This window comes from Coregonus lavaretus (assembly GCF_964263955.1).
Source record: "Coregonus lavaretus genome assembly, chromosome: 17".
Lineage (NCBI taxonomy): Eukaryota > Metazoa > Chordata > Actinopteri > Salmoniformes > Salmonidae > Coregonus > Coregonus lavaretus.
In genome coordinates, this window is record NC_140004.1 from 3,640,968 (window position 1) to 3,655,716 (window position 14,749).

Sequence of the window (14,749 nt, forward strand, 5' to 3'; positions counted from 1 at the left end):
ATGCGTAACTGTGGGCATCATCATTGGCACACCAATATTGTTTCTGACTGTTTCCTTGCTAGCCAGACTAGTGCTTCACGTTTCCATAGCTTATATAAATGGGGCGGCAGGTAGCTTAGTGGTTAAGAGGGTTTTGCCAGTAACCGAATGGTCGCTGGTTCTAATCCCCGAGCCGACTAGGTGAAAAATCTGTCGATGTGCCCTTGAGCAAGGCACTTAACCCTAATTGCTCATGTAAGTCGCTCTGGATAAGAGCGTCTGCTAAATGACAAAAAAAAAAAATAATAATAATAATAATACATCGTTTGTTGTTATTTCTCTTAAACGAATAATAGGCTGTACATAATTATTATATTTAGTCATTTAGGCTATAATGATTAGATTTTTGCATTATGTCTATGTCTTTTCATGGAATACCAGTGTAAATCTAAAAATACAGTCGTCATAAGTGGCACCCATGAAACAAAAGATCCTATTCCACCAGCACGCTCCAGTTTGGGGCTTATAGCTCCTCCCTGAGTGTAGCGGGTGACAGCTGGGATCGCTGTGCACTAGTAAGAAGGCTTCATCTCCAAATAGGATGACCAGCAGCTTTTGTTGGGGGACTGAGTTCGGTTGCCACAAATGGTTTGGAACGCTCCATTGTTAGTTCTTGGACGCCAGGTTGGTCCTGCTCAGTTTTCTCAAATGAGTTTTTAAAACCGCTGGGCATCAAGTGGATTTCCGATGGATATTCCGATTTGAAGAGGTGCGTAGCCTACAAGCGCGGCATGTAACAAAAAAACCCCAAGAGGTTTAGAAAAGTAGCGTTCGCATATTTATTTTTTCTCGAAATGAGCACTGTCTGAACTGCTTTTTGAACATTCGTTTTAATGGATTAAAGGACGACCGATACATTTACCCCAAGGCATATCCATTCATGAGCTGAAGGTATTGTATTTTGATTTTTAACCTTGTATGTGCATAATAGTAGCCTATTTCCGTAGAGCCTATAAACTATAGCGTAATGTTTTCCCAATCACTGTAGGCTACTACGACCAGTGCACAACGCGCGTATAACAAGGTAGTCTACGTCACTTCAGTAACTTTATGAAATATCAGTCTGTTGCAGTTAATAAATTACAATTTATTGGGAAAGTGTAGGATTATCTCGTAAAGATAATAGGTATTTTGGCAATTTAAATATATAATGTTTGTGCGTAAATACGCATTTACACGTAGCCTATTATCCAAGCTGTCTCGGGTCCATTCGATATCATTTGGAGCATGGGTGGAAAGCTTCAGAAATTATAGACTATTATAGACAACTCTCCTACAATTTTCCCCAGGTGCTGAAATCGTTTATAATTTCAACGTCTGTCATTTATGTAGACAAACTCTCCATTGCGTTTAGTGTGCTGTGAACTTAGGCTAGCAGGACTCAACATTATAGGCTACGTAAATAATTTGCGCTCACCTTAGTTGTTGGGCCCTCCATAGCTGCGCAATGAGATACAATTGTCATGTGTGAGAAGACAGACGGGCATTTAAATTGTCAGTGTTGGCTAAACGCATATCACCTGTGTCTTTCCAAGTGGAAAATAATGTATTTTATCGCAGCAGGTTATTTCAATGTATTGGCCTTTATCAGTCTTCAACACATCATACATTATTTATTGATGTGGATTTAAATATACAGTAGCTATTTCATTCATTTATTTTCACTTTTATTTAACCACAGTTGTGCCCAACTGATTTCAGACTGACATCTCTTAACTGATGTAGATGGTTGTAGTTACACCACTTGTCTCTCTGTCTTTCTCTGCCTTTCTGTCTCTCTCGCTCGCTCGCTCTGTCTCTCTCCCTCTCTCATACACACACACACACACACACACACACACACACACACACACACACACACACACACACACACACACACACACACACACACACACACACACACACACACACAGATAGAGATGAGGAGCGAAGCATTGTCCACACAAGGTGTGTTTAGTGACTACAGGCTTTAAGGGCCATTTCAGGGATGGTCACTGTTGTAATTCCTCCATTGGGCAAAGAAGGGTTCTGAAATATGTGTTACATGTATGTAATGTATTTCCTTTAGAAATAGATATGGCTGGTGTGAGCCTGTAGTCACTAAACACACCATGTGTGGACAACGCTTCACTCCTCATCTCTATCTGTGTGTGTGTGTGTGTGTGTGTGTGTGTGTGTGTGTGTGTGGCCCCATGCAACACACAGGGCTGCTAACACCTCAGCTTTCTCAGCCAGTTTGAAGATGTCTGGGGTTACTGTATTTGCAATGGGAATCTAGTCAAGGATAAGGGATGTTTCTCAAAATGTAGAAACATCCCATTACCTGTGTGTTTATAACAACAAAATGAGGAAAAGTGCTAAATGGCTGTGAGCAAAATGTATTTATTCACATCATCTGTTATTGCAACAGCAATATGTGATATTTTGGGGGAATTATTTGTAAGATGGGATGGTCTTGTAAAAACATTGATATGAAAAAGGATAGTCTATAATCCATTATTTCATGAAACCACTGAAAAAATATTTCATGTGTTCCCATTCTCGGCACTACTGCATGGAGAGATGGTGTAACAGTTAAGTTGAGATGAGATACTGTAGAGGATATGTACTATAGGTATCTCTGTGAGATATACACTACAATATTCTTACAGTGGTGGGCAATAGTCCTGGAGCCGTTTTGAAACATCTGCCATGATACATTGTTTACAAGACATACTCTGAAAGCAGATCATACTGCCATTGATGTATGTGTACATGCATGTCTGTCACTGTATGACTGACTACCGTTGGAGAAAGCATAGTTTTTTCTTCAAGCAGACAAGAGGAGAAAACCAAAACACCAGCATGCATTGTGGTGCCTCTATTTGGAGCAATGCTCTGTGGAGCATTTGATCTGCAGCTTCCCAACAATAGCAATGAGGTTGGCATTGTGTGTGACTGATGTGGATTTGTCACACTGGTGTGCTTGTATCCGCTGTGCAGGGGTGTAGGTTGGTATTTACATTTGTCAGTCAAGGATAGATAGACGTGCTTGGTCTTGAATAATTGATCAATGGCGTGCCTATGTGTAATGAATTGTACTCAATTACCCAAAGCGAGGCCTTGTTAGTCATTGTGTTCAAATTCAGTGACAATATTGTAGGTCCAATAGATTTGTGTATTTCTGCATATTTTATGATTGTATGTTTTATTAATGTGCATCCAGTGTATTTTTCTGTAGTTGTAAACAATTAGTGAATGAGAGCATTACAATCCTCACACTCATCAAAATGTATAAATATATATATCAACATTATTTATGATTAACCCTATATTTATTTGTATTTTTTTATTGCAGTTTTCTTTACGCTTCAATCATTTAAAAGTCAGCTTTCATCGCATTTTAGACGGGCAACCATAGTAGTCCACTGATAGTAGTTTCAATGTGACATGCACCGTCTTTCATTGTAGCAACTTTCACCTTCTTGCCAAATGGAAAATTCATTTTTTTTGTGTGTCTGTGGGGATATTCTCAAAAAACTATATTTCCATGAGCAGCTCTCTGTGTGCCTCCTACTGATAGAAAATGTTAAACACCTTGCATCCTCCATCCACCCCCACAATAGAATGGTGTCATGCTCAGATGAAATACATAGCATGCTGGTGTTCAGAAGCTGCATGACATTTAGATAACTTTTTTCCCACACATTATTCCCCATATTGCAAATATCATGACATTGGCATCATATTTTGTGGTAAAGCTCCACTCAAAGGTGAATAGCAAAACCAATCCCATAATATAAAAAACTTGACGATTGATCTGACAATAATAAATTCAGTGAAATCCAAAGCACTGTTTGTATTTGGTTGTGGGATATGGTTAATTCTGTTCTGTACAACTCATTTCAAGTGTAATAATTTGTTCAATTGTAACCTAGCGTCTGTTTCTCACCTTGCATTAACCCCCCCAGGCTCTCAATGCACTATTTATTTTTATTGAATTAATAAGCCCTGTAAAATTCCCTTCCCTTAGACTCGTTCAATTAACATAATGGAGGTCATTTTTAGTGCCAGAATAGCCAATGGCGTACAGTATGGAGCTGATTTTTGACAGAACCTCTTAAGCCAATGGCTGAATTGGAAGTGTGTTTTGGCATGTTCACTGTTGCTCTTTGGCAAGACTTTGTTTATGGAAATTAACAAAATATAATTGTGATAGGCAATCCTAGGAGGAAAGTTGACGTAGCCGACCTGCCTGTGTATCATAGAAGTTATCAGAGATGATCCACCTCTCTGGGCTATGGAGTTTTATTGTTCGCAAACACAGTATAAACTGGCTGAGATAGACAAGTGTTGATAAGGCACCTAATCTGATGCCAGACAACACATCCTATGGTATGTAAATAGTTACATGTATTTTCCTGAATGTGTACTGTACTTATACAGGTGCGTGACCATGAGTCACAAACGGCACTCGCTGTGAACACTCATTACGAACAACTGTGGCTTCCGGTTGTGTTTAGCTCATTGGGTGCTCATGAGGTATGCATCGATGCTTGCATAGGACTACATGGATGCTCTACAGAGAGTTCTATGACACTGTGTTGAGGGGGTGCTTGTTGCGTGCTTCGCAGGCATCTCCTTCCACCTTCTGTGCCTCGGTGTGTGGCAGTGGATCACGGAGAGGGGCGTGCATCTGTCCCCCTCCACAGGCCCACCGCGATTGGCACTGCATTTCCCATCTATTAATCATTGAGGCTGCTCTCTTATTTGGTTGCCATAGTTTCAGGACCTGAGATGGTATTGGGGTGCCCGGAGAAGGCCAGGAGAGATTGCAGGGCAGCACTCGGATCAGCACTCTCCATGGGTGGGTGCTTGAAGTGGCAAAATGGTTTCCACTTTCATCTCACAGTGGTGCGCTCCCTCTATAGAAGGAGGAAGAAAATGTAAGGAGGCTTTCACAGTAGGGCTCATCCCTGTAATCATGTGTCTTTCACTGAGAGGCTGATGCTACAGTAAGTTTACTGTAAACAATATGGGCCTTATTGTCCTCCTGGGTTTGCAATGGGTGATCTCCGAGATAGAATTGGCTTCCACTATTACACAAGAATGTGTTTGGAGAGATTCATTTTGTTCTCTGATTTAAGAAAACAAACCATAGACGTTGAGAGAATGTGTAGACGATTAACTTTGGCCTCACTCTCCGTTGAGAAACACATCAGTGTGTTGAGCATTTGTTTTTCATTCCTCTAAGATGGTCTTTCTTGGCCGTGTTGTACCTCCCAAATGAGTCTGTAATCTCTGTTTACTCTTGTAATGGTTTAATGTGGCCATATTGTTGCTGTGCTTCATCACATTAAACTTTGCCAGTGGGTATTTTCAGGGGAGCTAGTGTGCAAAGCATCTAATCATGGGACTTTATTCTTGGCCTTTCATGTGGGCCACATTAAGAAGAAAGAACCTTGTCATTGTTAGTGCTATTGGGATGTAATCCAAGCCTGGGTGATTTAGACACTGCAATTCCCTCATCTGGGTGACCTTTCTGGAGGGAATCCCACAATGGGTTTACAATGGAGAATTGGCCTGTTTGCTCAACGTACCCATGCAGACGTTTTATGGCTTTGAAGTGATATGATTGTAGACTCAGTGACATCATTTTGTCAGCATTCCCCGGTGCAGGTGACTGGCTTGGGGGCAGGGTTTATGGACTATTGTTAGTCTGTAATTTATGTGGAGAAATGCACTGTGTAAAGTGATATGTGAGGGATGCTGCTCTGAGGCAAGGTCTATCTCGAAAGCTTTAATCAAAGTACACCCGTGGTTAGTAAGTGTTATTTAATACACCAAATGTCATTTGTAATGCCCCCCCAAGTCATGTAACCTTTCAGACTATGACAGATTATTTGCAATAGTGCTTTATGAAGTACAGTATTTCCACATTCCTCATTTTACCCATATGAAAGCAATCTCACCAATTGACTGCTTTTACATGTTAGTTTATTAAAGATAAATCAAATTGACATAGATTTTTCATTAGCTATAAGTAAAGGATGTTACTACAGACATACAAGAAAGAAGGCTATTTCTTCTCAGTCACAGTTGCTGGCTACAAGTGAAACCCCCGAGAGACTTCTTCCATTTCTGAATCCAATCAGGACAAAAAAAGTGAACAATAATACCTCTGTGTGTACATTTATGACATACCTAATGAAGAAATTGCATCCATGTGGCGTGGTCGTGTGGCTGCTAGGAGACCCACACGACCACAAGGCCCCCAGTGTTTCAGCACTCCTGCCTATCCATTAGCTCGGGTGGACCGGCGGGCTGGGAACACTTATCATCACTCTCACAGAGGCCACAAAATGCCCCCCTCGCTCACATTTCACTCATCCAAGAGAGGAACAGCTAGGTTCCTCAGCCAACCCTCATTAAACGTATGGCAGCGGATGCTGCATTGCTCCATGCATAGTGATGTGTTCATTATCTAAATTCTCATCTTATTAGGCAAGCAGCACAGGGTTAGTGTGTGTAGACGGAGGAATATGCTGTTATTATGAGGCATGTTGTTGTGATTGAGCTCTACATTTTATTGAGAAATGCACAAACAGTATGCACAACTCTAATGACTACTACCATACTTTTACTATGCATTTCAGATGAATGTGAAAGCTCTGGCTACACTAGCCATTTTATGTGTTTAAATGATGTTAGTATGTAGATCAACGTCACTTGTTTACATCCTGCGTACAACCATCAAATTGGCTCTTTATTGATTATGCTGCTAAGACAATTGAACGCTTGCTGATTTAATTGCGTTTGGAGATGCTTGGCCCTGTGCCCAGGTGTAGCAGTCGCTGAGAATATGGTTTGACTTCACAAATGCAGGTTTTCCGTCATGAATCTTGTCCTGGAGGCAGCTCTGCAGAGTGGTCACTAGCTGGCACAGCCACAAAGTCATAAAATCTTATTTTAATCCTAACCTTAACCCTAACTTTAACCACACTGCTAACCCTAATGCCTAACCCTAACTTTAAATTAAGACCTAAAAGCACACTTTTGTTGTCATACATGTTTTACAATATAGCCAATTTTGACATTGCAGTTGGCCTATCTAAGGAGAAATCACTCAGTTCTGCCTCCAGGACAAGACTCATGGCAATAAACATCAGCCTTTTGTCATTTAGCAGATGCTCTTATCCAGAGCGACTTACAGATAGTGAGTGCATACATTATTTAATTTTTCATACTGGCCCCCCGTGGGAATCGAACCCACAACCCTGGCGTTGCCACCGCCATGCTCTACCAACTAAGCTACATCCCTGCCGGCCATTCCCTCCCCTACCCTGGACGACGCTGGGCCAATTGTGCGCCGCCCCATGGGTCTCCCGGTCGCGGCCGGCTACGACAGAGCCTGGATTCGAACCAGGATCTCTAGTGGCACAGCTAGCACTGCGATGCAGTGCCTTAGACTCAGGAGTTCATAAACAGTCTGAGAATCTTTTAGAGCGTTCTCCCATTTGTTTTCTTCCGCATGCCATTTATATATGAGTTCAAACAGGTTCCTCAACGACTGTCCATTTTAAGTAGCAAGTTAATTATGAAAAATGACCATCAGCAATTCATTGGTCCCCCACTCTTAGGTTTCGGTTGGCTCCCCTGTCAGCCGGTTAGTGCATGTGAGCTAATGCAAGGTAACCAGAGAGGAAGGGAGGAGACAATCTCCAGGCAGCACAGCACAGCTCCTGTTCATCATCTGACCTACATAAGAGAAGGATCCTCTGGTACTGTTGTTTCTGGAACACGATTTCTCTCTACCTGACTTTGATCTCCACTCCCCTCAGGGTGACGCTGTGTGGATTTATTTCCCTCTGTAGGCCCATTGAGGTGCAGCCTGCCTGCCTGCCTGCATCCATACTGGACCTGTGTCCCAGAGCCAGCTAGCCAGCTAACTAAATTCCCCTGCATGGTGTATGTAGACACTATCTAAAGCAAACAGTATTTAATGTGGCCCCGTTAGATAAGATGGGTCATTGCTGTTAAACGGTGTCGCCGTTGTGTAGTCACTCAATTCTCACACTAACAGGTGAATGGCTTAATGTGGCCTTGTGTTATACAGGCTGGCTGCTCCTGACTATGGTTGAGTCATTGGTAAATGAATGGTCAAAGATAATGGATGCTGTTGTTGAATCAGGGTTTCAGTTTCAAAATAATGTTTTGTGCAAGAATGACTATTGAAGTAATTAGCCAATGATTGGTGTAAGAGTCACCCCATGTCGTTCCATGAAAGCGGAGATCAATTGAGTTACTGATTTCAACGAATTTTTCTGAAAGTCATATGCGTAACAACTAATATCATCCTAATCTCACCTTTAGAGGTAGCCTACCTCAGGAAAATCAGGACTCATGTTAGTGCCAACTACAGTATCTCTTAGGGATGGTTGTGATTGTTCCAGAGTAACAGACAACCAGATTAATTACCTAAGGACCTCATATTTCTCAGCTCCACCATGAGTATAATAAGGCGTGATTTTTCTATCCAAGTGCTCATTGCTTTCCCCTAAGGCAATGTTGACAGTTATTACTGCATCACAGTAATTTCCATGGCTATAATGCTGGACTAATTGCTAGAGTAAATACTACAGCCGCATCACTCTAAGATATTTCCTGAATGGAAGTGTGAACGCAGCGTGGCTCTATTCATTCCCCACTTGTACAATTCCCCACACAGTTTTAGTTCCTAATTCTTCATGCCACCATATTGAAATTGAAGAGAGGTTGTGGTTGGAGGAATATTGATTTTGGCCAATAGAATATTAGCAGAATCTTTGGTGCTTTTAGTAATGATTATTTATTCACTTGGACGCATTGTATTACATCTCGGAGGTTATTGAGCGGACACAGAGATAATAATCAATGAAAGCATTAATATTCCTGTTTTGTCCTGTACTCTCAAACAACTGCCTCATCGCTCCCCCAGAGCCAAAAGCTTTGACTAAGAACTCATGTTGTTCAAATGGGCCAGAGTGTTTTGTCAGCGTCATGTGGGTTGGTCATAAGAATGGCCTTGCCCTAGTTGCCAATAAGATTGAAATCAGCCCAAGAGGAGGTCATTATTCAGAAGGCATGAGTAGAGAAAAAAAGTCCTAACATAGAATTTATAAGGCAGAGTTACATTTTACTTGATAACAATCGCAAACTACCGGGGAATAGATATACTGTACCTGTATTTCGTATTGGGTTACATGGATATAGAACTCAATCCTCAGTCTTTAGAGTTGGGCTCTGACATTTGACTAGATGCCAGAGAATGCCAGTGATAACATAAGCCTTTTATGGCATTGTGACGGTTGAAACTGAAGATGACAAACCTAGTTATAAAACAGTTGTTGTTGCTGTTTTGCTTAAGTGCCCTTTGGGTGGGGTATGGCATGGGCTGGGTATGTGAGTCACTCTGGTATCTAATGGGCAGGGCATGGGGTATAAAGTGTTTGTTGGACATGTACTGTGGGTCAGATATCCTAGTGGTCAGATGAGTGGCTGATCCTGTGGAAGACAGAGCGATTAGGTTTCCTTCGTGTTGTTGGGGTCAGATGTCTGCTAGAACTCCTCAAACGGTGCCATGTTTGACTATCACATGTATGCGGTATATGAAATGGTGTATCCTACATGTGATATGATGAACACGTTTTCTGTCAATGGGACTACAACTGATTGAAGTTCTCCATTTCAGATTATATTTCCACCCACCCCATAGGCGAGGATGTAAGCTAGAAGTTGATCATAATAACCTATTCACCAAACTTCCGCCCAAAAACAGATAAAATGAATAGATAAGACAAATAGGCCAATGTTATGTATAGGGCCAACAACATGATATTTCCCGTGTTCAGTTTCAGTGGATATGGATGCTGTTGGGTGTGGTGGATTATTGTGTCAGAGGACTGATATGATAGAGAATCAGAACAAGGTGGTGGTATTGCATTCACCTTTACATTCTCAAGTGAGGATAAGTAATGGCATTGTTACGTAAAGAGATCTCCATGATTTTGCCTGGCCTCTCAGTGCACAGTATGGTAGGTAGTTCATTGTGTGTGTGTGTGTGTGTGTGTGTGTGTCTGTGTGCCCCCTGTGAAGTAACTGTGCTTGCATCCTGCTCATATAGCGGCGGGGCACACAAGCGCTCATTGTACACTTCAAATAACAGTGCTTGAGTGCAGACAGTTTTGGCCCAGTGGAGATCTGTCAAGGTTGTACATTATTCCACAGTTTTCATATGGTAATCATTTCTGAACTTCAGTTGTTCTAATGAAAGTAGTCATTAATTGTATATATGCTCCTTGATGGAATGTGACAGCCTGTACTGTTTAGGTGGGATAATTGGTCCTCCGTAGAGATTGAAGGGTAGAAAGGTGAAAGGAAGAGGAGTCTTCCTTATAACACAGCCAACACGCTTCACTGGCATTTCTAGTTAATATAAAACCCACTGTTTTATTGGTAAACACAGAAAAAGAGATGGATGCACTGAACTTCCCTCATTTAATGAGGACATTGTCAAGAATTATCATCATTATAAATTACATTTCTGTTGATTTCCTATTTACTGTATACAGTAGCCATTTCAATGGGGGGGGGGGGGGGGGGGGGGGGGGGGGTTGTTGCCAGTTACAAATGTTTGTCTGTGTCCTTCATCCAGTGAGACATCAGCTGTTTATGTGAGATTTTCTAATCATTGTTATTAATTCATATTTTCCTGAAACCGAGAACACTGAGTGACCCCAGTAGGTTTTGTTTATAACAAAGAGTGGATGTGGTTGTTGTGGTTGTATGTCTATGCCAGATTAAAGCTATCTTGGCTGCAGAGTCTAAGTAAAAGGCGAGGTGCAAGGCCACAGGAAGGCTGGCAGTCCTCCTCCTTCCATATGTCTCAACCCGGAGGTGGCCTGTAATCAAAGATGGCGACCAGCGAGACCTTCCCTGACCTTGCTGAATAGAAAGGTTTTCTATTATTTGGGTTAGTGGCACCCAATCTCTGTAGCAATTTTAAAGTGATGCTCTGGAACTTTTATTTAATTTCAGCCAGTAGTTTTGAAAGTGGTGCTCACGAGCCAAAATGGGTCCCTGTTTTTTGTGTACTACGTCATTCAATTGTGAACTACGTCATCCATTTGGTATGATATGTTACGTCCTGCAAATGTTTTTTTTTTTTGCAATTCGTTTGATATGTTACAAATTCCAATTCGTACAATATGTTACAAATTTGTTGTGCTTAAGATCTCGGACTGCATTTTTAAGGTGACCATGCTGTGGGAACATTGCGTCATTGATCTATAGCAGCCAGCTCTGACTGTGGGGACCCACAAAGTGGTGGTTTCACCTTCATATTACAAGTCAATATGAAAGTACATCATGGGCAAAACTTTTAAATTACACCCTTAACCAGGGGTGAAAGTAGATTTAATTTCTTACCAATATGGGACACCCAAGTTCGCGCACACATTTGTTTTTATACTACAAAATGTACAGGGTAGCCTACTCTGCTGACACTGACAAACAGATCAATAAAAACAATGTTGTCTGAACCATATAATTGGTCTACGAAAAGGGGAGACACAAATAAAATATGACGTCCATCTAACCTGGAGGAAGAAAATATTATCCAAAAACAAACAAAAGTGGCACTGATCCACTCTGTAGCGGGTGATTTGGACGGAGTCAGGTGCAGCAACGCGTAAAACAACTACAGTGCGACTTAACGGCGCACTGGGGAAAACAAAACACACAGGTGAATATCCCGGCGATAAAGTAAATAATGCTCCACCGAGCTATCGACACCTCCACATGGACGCAATCACACACAAAGACATGGGGGGCAAAAGGAATACTTATACAGGGAATGATGAGGGGATATGAACCAGGTGTGTGTAAAAAAACAAGACAAAACAAATTGAATAATGAGATGAGGAGCAGCAGTGGTTAGAAGGCCGGTGACAACGAACGCCGAAGCCTGCCCGAACAAGGAGAGGAGGCAGCTTCGGAGGAAGTCGTGACACACTCATCGGGGATATGGCCAATGTTCTCCGCTGGTGCCAATAAGATAGGCTACTGTTTGCTCAATTAAGTTACAAATTTGAAAAACTAAAACACAGATTGGAGTCTTTTCATTGTCATCTCTTTAGAGCAATAGCCATTTGCTTTCCAAACTGTTTTTCCGCAATTGTATTTTTAAATATTGGGATATGCCTGGCTGGGTCTCTCTGCTTTTCACTGACAGTCGCACCTCAACAATCATCTATTTGGTATTTGCAGCACGCTGCCCAAATTGCGGGCCCTTCCGACAGTAGGCAATGCGATTTTAAAACAATCTACAGCAAAAAAATTTAAAGAAGCTAATGGTCCTCTGTGGCCAAATCATTCTTTCTGGTGTAGTAGCCTATTTTGAATGATTTTATTTCTGTATAGACAGGAGTAAGCTAATTAGGCTATATAATTTTGGCAATTTAATTCAAATTACTTTAGGGAAAGCTTCCCCTAGCCTTATGGACACACCCCCTATGCCTTTTAATGTGGCATAAACACAATCACTCATGATGTTTTCATCCAATTGTCAAACAATCACTTAACAAAGGCGTTCCTGAAGGCTACCCGCGCACATTCGTCCACTCACAAAATCATTTCAGCATCTAAACCCCAACAGTGCACTGTGCACCTGCAATTTGATGAAAGGAAAGAGACATCTGTTACAAAACACCTACGTGTATTGTAATGACATTATGTGATTGGCTTACACTTGTAGCCTGAGTCGATGCATCCACTGTTTTCCACGCACGCTTTGGTCGCGCTCATCTCCGCCTTGACAAAATGTAAGTGTTCTCCTCAAACCACAATGCAATTTGGAGCGTATACCACCCGGTTTCCAGTCAATTCGCACATTTTTCATGCGACTGACATACAGTAATGTTAAATAATGGTGTAATAGCCTATAGTTTATTGGGCATGTTGCATTAATTGTGATAGGCTCACGTTTTACAGGCGTACCCCCACTATTTATTTTGCCGGGACGCTGTACCGGACCGTACCACCCTACTTTCATCCCTGCCCTTAACTTCACATAGCCTTGTCAACTTTTTTACTCAAGAACTCTCTGACCTCCACATGAGAAGATCATGTTGAAATTTCGCCACTCTGCATAACTGCTCTGGCTTATATTGTTGCAAAATTCAGGTCGGTATTTCTCTGCCATGTTGCCTAAAAGAAGGATAAAATGCTCACTGACTGAGCAATGGTGCATTAAATAGCCTGCCTGAGCACGGTTGATTATGAATAAAAAAAACATATGTGCGTCACTCACCGTGAAGAAAATTGTTTTTCACCAAGTGTTTTTGCTTCTCTGAGATTTAAAAGGCAGAGGAGAATGTTTTTGAATATTACTTTTGCCGATGTTTATTTTCCTCAGAGTGGTGCAGACAGGCCTGGAGTGTGGCATAGTTTGGGATGATGTTACAGGCGTGAGTTAGTACCAGCGACAGTTCCACAGTGGGAAGCCAGCTCTGATGAGGAGACCTCATGTCCAGATTTGGCCTACATTCCAGACACTCCAGTCTAAGCCAGTGGTCAGTCTGAATTCTGTGGCCTGAGGTGAAAGAACCGGGGGAAGGAATCGAGGTAAGTCCTGGGGTCAGTTTGTATGTGGCTGTGGGTGTCTGTGCATATGCCTGTGTAGAAGTAATTTATCCAAGATAGATTAACCAAAAATGAAAGGAGAAGCCTGTGGTGCTGTCGATATTGCTGTAGTGGATATCCATGTATATTGAGACAATTATCTGGAGTATGATGGAGAGCAGACTGATTATAAGCTGCTCATGAGGCAATTTTGCATGTTGTAGTAGGACTGTTTGGAAAATCTACAGAGACAAATGAGGTTGCTGCATTGTAATTAAAGGATGTCTAAAATGTACAATACCATTAGGATGGATGTGGCACTACAGCAAATATGGCTTTAGCTTGAATAGTAATGACTACTAAGACATTGTCTTTCTCTGAAAAGGTTTGAAGTCAAATGGCCATAAAAGCTGTTGATGAAAGAGCCCCTGTGAGTAGCATATACATTTACTCACTCAACACATTAGATTATATGGCTTGTCCATCTTGTCCATCTGCAGGTTACACCACCAACACACTGCTTTGTTTATTTAGATAATGGATGTTAAGGCACTGTTGTTGTTAGTGTCACTTGGTGATTGATGGGAAAATCCACCTCAACTGACCTGGAAAGCCCGCATGCACTGCTGTTTACCTTGTGAGACATACCGAGACAAACAAGGTACTGCATTTCATAACAAAGTGTAACTGTGGTATCCAGACGTACAGAATACTGATTTCGTAAACTAGAAGCCTTATACTGCACTGTTGACAGTTAAGGCTTCATAGGCATGACTGAGGTTATATGCATGGACTGTTTGGAGGTCCCTCTATTCATTGGCCATGTCCCCCCATGGGGGTCGGCTAATTGGTCATCCCGGCTAGCCCCTTTTTGTTCGGGGCTCTCACAAAGGCGTCGGGCCCCGTCACATGGTGGAGGTAGTTAGAGAAGGGACACATGGGGGAAGAGGGAAGCAGGTTTCCCATACAAAGCTGTGCTGGGAAGAGCCGAGCCGAAGGGGGTCTCGCCGGTTTGGGGGAACAGATCCTGCCAGTTGTTGGCCTCCACAAGTTAGCCTTGACCCACATAGCC

At 42.0% G+C, this 14,749-nt stretch overlaps 1 protein-coding gene across 1 annotated transcript in view; it reads left to right on the plus strand.

The window, feature by feature from the left end:
* The first annotated feature begins 593 nt into the window (after positions 1-593).
* The window catches only part of LOC311145012 (semaphorin-6A-like), an 86,724-nt gene continuing 72,568 nt past the window's right edge, over positions 594-14,749 (plus strand). The window contains exon 1 of the mRNA XM_084181221.1: positions 594-930. The gene's annotated coding sequence lies outside the window, so the exon portion shown is untranslated. The remainder of the gene's footprint in view (positions 931-14,749) is intronic.